At 36.2% G+C, this 10,296-nt stretch overlaps 1 pseudogene; it reads left to right on the plus strand.

Annotated features, from left to right (window-relative positions):
• The first annotated feature begins 5,396 nt into the window (after positions 1-5,396).
• Positions 5,397-8,283, plus strand: LOC109580790 (uncharacterized; annotated as a pseudogene).
• Positions 8,284-10,296: the final 2,013 nt, after the last annotated feature.

Below are 10,296 nucleotides of genomic sequence, written 5' to 3' on the forward strand. Positions count from 1 at the left end.
TAAATAAATAAAATTACACTCTGTTATCATTATGTGGTTAGGATAATTATATTCATGACAATCACTTGCACATAAATTAAAATGGCATCAAACCACAAACCCATGCGTCACTGCAGCTAGATTTTGTCTTCCATTTTTTTCTGTGTCATCGCTTCTTTCTGAAACTACCTTTGTGGTCCTTGACCCATGCCCAGAAGAGTGATGTGAAAGCCCACTCGAGCGCTTCTCTGACTTAGAAGATTATATGGGTGATAGAGTTAGATCAAAGAAAGAAGAAAAATTCTGATGAATTTTACAAAAATTTGAATTTAGGCCTATTCTCCAGAAATGCTTCAGCTACACTACAGTCCACTTTAAAGGTACCAGGTAAATCGCTCAGTGAAGGAGAGCTCATCTAAGCCATTAATAAGGCTGTACCACGTAAGATAAGAGATATATTTGTTTGAAAATCATGAAAACAGCTGCCATCTTGAAAAACCAACCACAATCCTACATATAGGCTACCACCTATATAATGTGATGTATGTATATGTCCTTTTCACTCTCTCTCTCTACCAAATAAAATCTCACTTTTCGGAGTGACGATAAGATCAATGTAATCATGATTCTGGGAGTAATGATTAGATCAATATAGTCTCGCTTTCAAGTGTGATGTAAGATGAATTATTATAATCATGCAGTTCGAAGTGATGATACAATCAATAAATTTCGCTCTCCTGATTGATGAGATGAATATAATCACACTCTTTAAAGTGATGATACGATTAATAAAATCTCGTTCATCCCAGGGATGATAAGTTCAATGTAATCTAGCTTTTCAGAGTAACAATAAACTAATATAATCACACTGTTTGGAGTGATAATAACATTAATAACAATCAACCTCTTCACTTGGATGATATGATCAATATAATCATGCTCTTCGGAGTAATGAGATAATATAATCATGCTCTTTGGAGTAATGTTGAGATCAATGTCATCTCACTGTTTGGAGTGATCATAAGATCAATATAATTGTGCTCTTTGGACTGGTGATATAATTAAACAAATTTTGCTCTTTGGAGTGATAATAACATGAATAATAATATGCTTGATACATATGCTTGTTTGTAAATATTGGTTACGTGTCATAGTCAGTTTTTGTTGAGTTAGCACAGAAAGTAAAGTCAATGATTGCATCACAATGCGTCATTCCTAGCCACAACCAAAATGGTGAAAGAGTGCAAACAAATGCTTATATTGAGCGTTTTTTACCTCTCAGACCTTTTCTTGTCTACTTTATCCTAGCTTTTGGTACTCATACCTTTATTCATCACTGACTGGACCTTTTCTTTGTCATTTAGCTCATAAGGACCGCGGTTACTGAAGATAGCAACATAAATTTTAGATGTTTAAGAATAATGGCAATCAAGAATTCAGTAGACAGACATAGCAATTGTTTCCAGTAGTATGGACTGCTAGTTGACTACCTGCATCTCTAGAGAAACTCATCTGTCTGCGTTTATTTCATTAAAAAAAACCAATTTTGTTAAAATAATAATGAGATGGAAATGATATTCACAAGTGTACTGTATCAAGAATGTAATGATTCATCATGGCGGTTTTCTTTGAAATAGAGCCAAAGAACTTGGTCAGTACATTTAAGAGTATCTAAAGGTACAAAAATTGGTACAGACTTTTCAAAAACCTATTATGCAACTATACGAAGTTTCAGGTTGCTAGCATTAGTAATAAAAAAGTTGTAAGGAGTGGTGTCCGCCAACTCAAACTGAACTTGGTGTAGTAGGTATGGAAGTACTCTAAATGTGCTTATATCCTATTGATGACGCACATCAAAGGTACCGCGTGCACTATAACCCAGCAAGACCATAGCAGTGATCTAAGCCACCCACAACAATGCTTTAACCCACCCACAATGATGTTATAACCCACCCATAATTTAATCAAATATTTTTTCTATTATTTTGAAAAAAAATAATTGTTCTGATGGTCTGGTGTAGGATTATATGCACCTTGATACACATTAATTGTGCACCCATTGAGAGATGCTGATCCAAAAGAGAAAGTAGGTACAACAGACCTAGATAAGGATTCCAGGTTTAATACCTGAGAGCTAGTGGTAACAACAGAATTGTGTCTTTTCACACTTTGTGGAACTACATGTAGAGCTTTGCATGCTTCTTTCTGCCTTTCTGATATGCACTCGTACTTTCTTAAACCATTAAGTGATCAGTGACCAGTTCGATCTTGTTTTACTTTTTCAGAAATACCTGCCTGGAACAATTCAGTTGCAGCATAAGCCCTTAGAGAGTGATTACTTTTGTTCCCTGCAATACCTGCTTCAAAAAACATGGTTTTCAGCATTTTACTCAAGATATTTTTACCAATAGGCACACTAGCATAACAAACTTAAGCAGCACTATTCTGGTTAGGATGTAGATAAAATATATCCATATCAGCAGCATTTGGAGGGAGCTTGGCTAGATAAGTATCTAATATATGGACATGACAACGCTCTCTGTCCTCTATATCCTTGTATTGATGAACAACCTTGTTGGGAACATTCAGCTGATTAAAACCACCTGCCCTATTTTTATAAAAGTTTTCTGTGTAAGTCTATTGTACTTTCCCTTCAGGTGAGATGTTCCTCTTAATCTGAGATAGCTTCAGTGATCTGTGCTCAGTACCACGATGTAACGCAAAATTTTTGCCATTCAAAAAGAACACAGTATTAAGTTAGCCCTTTAGGATGCGATGGATATAGCACTTTAGATGCCCACAACTTTTCCTCATCTTCCTTCGCTACAGCCTCAGTTGCAGAACTCTCACTCCCTATGCCATCATCATGAAGCTCTCGGAAATAACAGTCACAAGTCTTGAATAGCTTCTTAAAGTCTGGATTGTCACGATTGAATATATTCAGCACACACGCTTTATTTTCTTTCATATACCGATATAATTCACACAACAACAAATACAATGCCTTAGGAGGATCACTGGTGCCATCTTTCTTTCTCATACCTAAAATATATCTCTGTAGCAATAGAGAAAGCTCAGTGGGGTTGTTGCTCAACAATACATCATCAGGGCATGGCTTCTCAGGGTGATGACAATTGTAAGACGTTTTCCAATTGATAAAATTCTTTTCAGCCCACTTTGTAATGATGGCAGTATTTTTGGGTACAAAACCACCTTCATGCGTCTTTAAGGGTTTCCTTGGGCTCACAAATCTCTATCCATCATCTAACTCCACTTCTGTCTCTCCCTCTAGCTCCTGTAATGTTTCAATCACTTCTTCAGGCACTGTTTTGACCTCTTCATCATCTGAAATCTTGCTTCTTAATCTCTTACTCACAGGCTCACAATCAGTAGCTTCAGGCATTATTCAATTCCAGCAAGTGCCATACGGTATTCTGCGCATGCGTGTACGTGTGCACAGAGCCTTTAATGTGTGTCATCCTGACATAAGCAACTTATAACATGGATGTATCTAATTTACAGTCCCCTCCCCCTCATGCGCAGGCACCCTCGGGATCGGTGACTGTAAATAAGATACATCACTCCTAGCCATGTTATAAGTATTACAAATATAGCCTCAGAATAAATATGGGTTAAAATTATAAGAATCAATCGTTATGTTGCTCTAGGAAAAGTACACACAGAACCAAAGGGTAATGAAAACAATCTTGGAAACTTTTTACACTAACATCTTGTCTGGATTTAATGTGTTCCGCTTTTTTTAAGTTTTCAATGTTTCTTCTTTAACTGGCAAAGGCAGATCAAACACTGCCCCTTTGCATGCTTTTAAAGAGTTGTATATTGGGACTTTAGCATTGTAAGTTCCCAATGTAACATCAGTTTGTAATCATTTTGCTTAATCAAATAACTTTCTTTTAAAGGTTTCTAGGGCTTTAGGCTTATCTGGCAAAGGTTCACTTTTCAAACCATTTAATAAATATCTGTTATGAATTTTATTCTTTAGCCTTGAAGGTTTTACAAATTAAAGTTGCTATATTTTGGATCGTAATAAGTAAGGAAGGCTTCTAATTGTTTCCAAACCTTACTCTCTTTGACCAAGTAAAAAACTTTAATAAGAACTCATTAATCTTATGCAGATAGAAGCATGCTCATTTTGATTACTGAGGAACTTAGCAATCAGGTAAACATTTTCGTTAAGTAGCTTCAAGTCTAGATCCCTAACTTCATCACTATTACTGTCATTCAATCTAATTTTGGCAACAACATATTTGGATCATATTACAAGTCTTTTTTCCCTCTTCTACGGTTGTCTACATAGTTTTCGTCTTTTGTGTCCCTTACAACAACATTATCATTTTATATATTTTTATTCTTGCTAACATTATATCATCATCGTCAGTTGTAAATTAATTATTCATTATTATTAATTTTTGTAATTGCGCATGCTCAGATTAGAGTGTGTCTCTTGTTCATGAAAAGAGAAGTTATAGCCTTTGTGATAATCTTGATCCTAACTAAGGAGAAGAAATAAAGAGAATAACACAGTCCTTAAATACCCTGACATTTGGTCAAAGTGAGCTGGATTGGAGACGAGATTTGTCATTACCAGCCCGGATTGAAGAGAATCTTCCAGACAGCCGATACGTGGGAAGACTGAGCTCATTGTCTAAAGTAGCGAAAATAGTATCTTTGAGGTTGCAGTGAGTGTATTCAATAGTAGAGTACTATTTGTGTCATCTATATTTTTCCTCTATTTTAAATAATAAATTGATTTGATTCGGGTATCATGAGACTATAATATTATAATCATGACCGATTTACCACATCTGAAGAGTGTGAGAGCAGGACACAAGGGTGTTCTCACTAGAAAGTTAAATGAGTTCGATGATGCTTTAGTAGCTTCTCCTATTAATAGTGACGCCTTAGAACAATTGAAAGTAGTATTTGAAGAGAAATTTGATAAATTGAGAAAAACAAATGATGAGATTGTAGCTCTGCTCACAGATGAGACAGAGATTGTGACAAAAATAGAGGCTGGAGATTTGATGAGTGATTCAATTAGGGCAGCTCTTTTTAAAATAAATCGAGCTTTACGTTCTGTGCCCACCTCAACATTTGCCATGCCTTCTGTTAGAAGTGATAGCTTTTGCAAAATCATTAGATTGTCTGAGTTAACACTCAACCTTTTGATGGGAGTTATACTAAATGGCCCGCATTTTGGGATACTTTTGAATCAGCAATTCATATCAACAGTGACCTAACTTAAATAGGTAAGTTTATATACTTAAAGTTTTTTTTTACACGGCTCTGCTAAAAAAGCCATTGCTGGTCTTTCATTGACTGCCGCTAATCATATAGAAGCTGTAGATATCCTTAAGAAACGCTTTGGGGACAAATCTATAATTATTGCGAAGCATATGGATGCTCTTATGAGCTTAGAAGCTGTTGGCAATAGTGTCACTGCTTTAAGACATTTTTATGATAGTGTTGACAGACATGCTCGAGGGTTAAAATCCTTAGGCATTGCCTCTGGTACTTATGGTGCCTTACTGTCTCCTGTTGTAATGAAAAAGTTACCACAGGAGCTTAGAATTATTATTATTCGTAAGGTAACCAATAATCACTGTGACCTTCGCCTGATTCTCGAAGCATTGCTAGCCAAGATTGAGGCCAGGCAAAAAGCAGATTTGGCCACACGAGACCACTCCCAGCCAAGTTGCTACAAGAAAGAGCAAGCAACTGGTGCTACTCTATTTACTGGTAATGGTAGTGACAAGATACATGGGCATAGCTCACAATTATGCTGTTATTGAGTCAAATAGGGGCGAGAAAGCAATCACTTAAGAAACAAGGCCAATGTTTTAACTGCCTTAGAAAGAATGTCATGAAAATGTAGAGCCCCTGCATCTTGCAAGTAGTGTTCAGCTAAACATCACCCCAGTATTTGTTTTAAGCTAATGGAACAGAGTCAGTCAAAGACTGTGAACTTGCAAGTCAATCGACTTAATGTTGATGCTCCTTCCTGCACTCATCAAACTTCCTTCTCCCACTCTTTAAGCTCAAGGTAATCACACTATATTACTTCTGACTGCACAAGCAGTAATTTATAATACTTGTCAACCACAGATTAGAGAGAAGATTCGAGTTATATTTGATTGTGGTAGCCAGCAGTCGTATATCACGAATGCTATAAAAATAGATTATCTATCAAGCCTAAGGGTAAACGAGAGACTTTGATACTGACTTTTGGATTGAGAGAGAAGAATTAGTTGTGATATTGTTAAGATATTCAGTAGAGATGAGATTACTGTCCGTCCCGATTATTTGCACTAGAGTAGTAGATGTCATAGAAGAGTGGTGTAGAAGAGAGTATGAGCATTTGAGAGAGTCAAAACTTATCGGATATATCTCAAGGAGAGGAACCTGCATGCTGATTGGATTGCACTACTTTTGGCAGTTCATTACAGGAGAAACAATCAGCAGTTCTAATGGTCCTGTAGCTATTCATACTAAGTTGGGATGGGTTATATCAGGTCCCATCACTGTGGACCTTTATCAGCAGATGAATTCTACTCTGATCACGAATGTATGGAGAATTGATACAGCTCCAAGATTGAGGAGTCTAGATAAAGAACTAACTGCATTCTGAGAATTAGAGTCTTTTTGAGTAACTAATAATGAGACTTCAGTACATGAGCAATTTAGTTCGAAGATAACTCTGCGTGATGGGAGATATGAAGTGCCTCTTCCATGGAAAGATTCTTGTATTTCACTGCCTGATAATCTTTCTCTTGCTCGAAGGAGATTACGTAGTCTTCTGAAAAGACTAAAGCAAAGTCCTGAAGTTTTCAAAGAAAACAATCGTATCATATGTCAACAATTGGAATTTGGAATAATAGAAGTGAAAGAAGATGCTGTTGATGATAAAATACACTATCTTTTACATCATGCTGCTGTAAAGAGAGAGATCGTAAGACATCAAAGGTCCGAGTGGTTTATGACACTTCAGCTAGAAACAATGGCCTATCTTTGAACGACTGTCTCGGTAAAGGACCTAAATTTAATTAAAAATATTTAATATAGTTGAAATTTCGTACTTATAAAATTGCATTAACAGCAGACATTGAAAAAGCCTTTGTAATGATTTCCATAGTTTTGAGAGACAGAAATGCGTTAAAATTTTTGTCGATTAAAGATCCATCAGATTTAGACAACATACAAGCATATAGATTCACTAGAGTTGTGTTTGGTGTGTCTTCGAGCCCCTTTTTGCTAAATGCCACAAATAAGCATCACCTGGAGTGTTACAGGCATACTAATGAGGACTTTGTAGGTAAGTTAATGAAATGTTCCTATGTAGATGATATCACAGGTGCAGACACAGTTGAAGAAGCCTTTTCCTTTTCTGTATTTTCAAAAAGCTTGATGAAAGGAGGTTTAAACTATGCAAATTCAATTCCAATAGCCAACAACTGTAATCTATGATCAATGACTCGAATGATGTAATTTTTAATTTTTCTAATGATGAAACTTATGTGAAACCTACTTTGGGTAAGAGTTTTGAGAGTACAAAGAATGAAAGGAAGATTTTAAGCATTATTTGGAATAGTGAATCGGATAACTTTATTTTTTTGAATTTAGCCATATTTTTTTGCTGCTCAAGAATTAGAGCCAACCAAAAGGCATATTGTTAGCCTATCACGACTGTTTTATGATCCACTTAAGTTTATAGCTCCAGTCACTTTTCAGTATAAAGTACTGATTCAAGAACTCTGTAGAGCAGGTGTCACATGGGATGAGACCCTTCAGGGTGATTTACTTAAGAGATGGCAGACGCTTGTCCAAGGACTGAGGGATTGTCATCCAATAATCATCCCACATTACTACGCTCTTACAGTTGATTCAGTACACACTTACCAGCTTTGTGGGTTCAGTGATGCTTCTAATGTAGCATATGCTGCAGTTGTTTTTTTGTTAATGAAGAGCAGCAGCAATTGCAAAGCAGTATTTGTTGCTTCAATGAGTAGATTTGCTCCCTTAAAGCAACAGAAAATACCTCGGCTTGAGCTTTTAGGAGCTCTCCTTCTTGCCAGACTCATAACAACCGTTTCTGATAATCTTGAACCTGAAATTTCACTTGCTTCACCAGTACTCATTCACAAATCACTTTATGTTGAATTCGAGGTCTAGACAAGGAATGGAAGCCTTTTATTCAAAACCGAGTTGTCAGAGATTAGAAGATTGATGTCTGTTGAAAACTGGAAATTTTGCCCTGGGAAGGAAAACCCTGCTGATACACCTTGAAGTGGTTCTCGACCCACAGAATTGCGTAACAATGGTTTATGGAGGAATGGACCAAGTTATCTAGGAAATGAGATTGAAGATATTCAATGTGATGAGATGCCAACGGAATGTAATTTAGAATTGAAGTTGAGTAGTAATACTGTTAAATTATTGATTGAAAAAATGTGGTGTATCAAATATCATGAAAGTTGAGAATTATAGCAACTTGAATCAGTTGTTATTTATTACAGCACAAGTATTGAAAGCTGTAAAGAGATTTAAGAAATACAATACTACAAATGATAGAATGGAATTCCTCAGAACAGCTGAGGATATGTGGTTATTAGAGGTTCAAAGTAATCTCACGAACAGAACTGATTTTACAGTCAATTAGACCTCTATTGTGATGAGATGGGTATTTTAAGGTGTGGTGGAAGACTCGAACAATCGTACCTTCTATACTCCACCAAACATGCACTAATTCTTCCAAAGATCATTATTTCTCATTATTAGTCATTAAACAAGCCCATATTCGTGTTGGTCATAATGGGACTAAAGAGACCTTAACAGAGGTCAGATCCAAATATTGGATTTTAAGAGGCAGAACCTTAATTAAAGGGTTTATAGCCAAGTGTAACATATGCAGGAGATTTGAGGGAGCTCCTTACAGAGCACCACCCCTTCCTCCATTGCCCACATTTAGAGTCACTGAACATCTACCCTTTACGTACACAGAAGTTGATTGTGCAGGTCCTTTAATGGTGAAACCAGATAATCCTGTAAAGGCCCTGTGTATGCAGAAGGTTTGGATCTGTTTGTACACTTGTTGTGTGACTAGGGCAGTCCACATTGATTTAGTGTCTAATTTAACATGTCAGTCTTTTCTTAGGTCATTTAAAAGATTCACTAGCAGACAAGAAGTACCACATAAGATGATATTGGACAACGGAATGACATTCAAATCAGCTGCCAAGTTAATAAAAGAGATCATAAGGACTTAAAATCAGCTGGACCTTCACTATAGAAAGAGCTCCCTGGTGGGGAGGTATGTTCGAGCGTATAATTGGTCTGACTAAATGATGTCTAAGGAAGGTAGTTGGTCAATCAAAGCTATCGTACAATGAACTATTGACAGTAGAAATCGAATTTATTCTCAACTCAAGTCCTATTTTATATATATCCTCAAGTGATCTCAAGGAACCACTAACTCCCTCTCATCTAATTATAGGCAGATGTTTGATAAATCTACCTGATGAGATATGTTACCATGATATTGAAGATGAGTTTAATCCTGATAGTTCTACTTTACTTTTGAATCGGTGAATGACATATCTACACTCACTTTAGACAAGTTCTGGAATCAATGGAGAAATGAGTATCTTCTAAATCTCAGGGAAAGATATTACAATAGTAAGAAGAATTTAAAGAACAGATTTATCAAGGTTGGAGATATAGTGATTATTCACAGTGATGAATTTGCTCAAGGATTCTGGAAGATGGGAAAGATTATACCTGGTAAAGATGGAGAAGTGAGAGGTGGGATAATAAAAGTGTTAAGTGGTGACAAGAGATTATCTTTGATGAGGAGGCCTGTGCAACGATTCATCCCACTGGAAACCAGTATTGATGAGGAATCTGTTGATCCGCCAACAGTTCATTATGATGAGGAATCAACAGTTGAAGACCCTAATGAGGAGGAAAACCTTCCAGATCAACAAGAAGCAAACAATATATCCCCTACAAGAAACAATTGTGCTAAAAGAGCTGCTACTATACAAGCTAGAGATGGTATCATTGCAAGCCTTGTGAGGATTAATTGATTATATAATTATTGACTGTTAATTATTATTGGTGTACGTGTACATTATTGATTATTTGATGTTTTGTAATTATTTTTACTGGTCTTACCAGTCAAAGGGTGGAGGATGTTGTGAATTAATTATTCATTATTATTAATTGTTGTAATTGTGCATGCTCAGATTAGTGTGTATCTTGTTCATGAAAAGAGAAGTTAGTTTTTGTGCTAATCTTGAT

The sequence above is a fragment of the Amphimedon queenslandica genome, unplaced genomic scaffold (assembly GCF_000090795.2).
Source record: "Amphimedon queenslandica unplaced genomic scaffold, v1.1 AMPQUscaffold_13476, whole genome shotgun sequence".
Lineage (NCBI taxonomy): Eukaryota > Metazoa > Porifera > Demospongiae > Haplosclerida > Niphatidae > Amphimedon > Amphimedon queenslandica.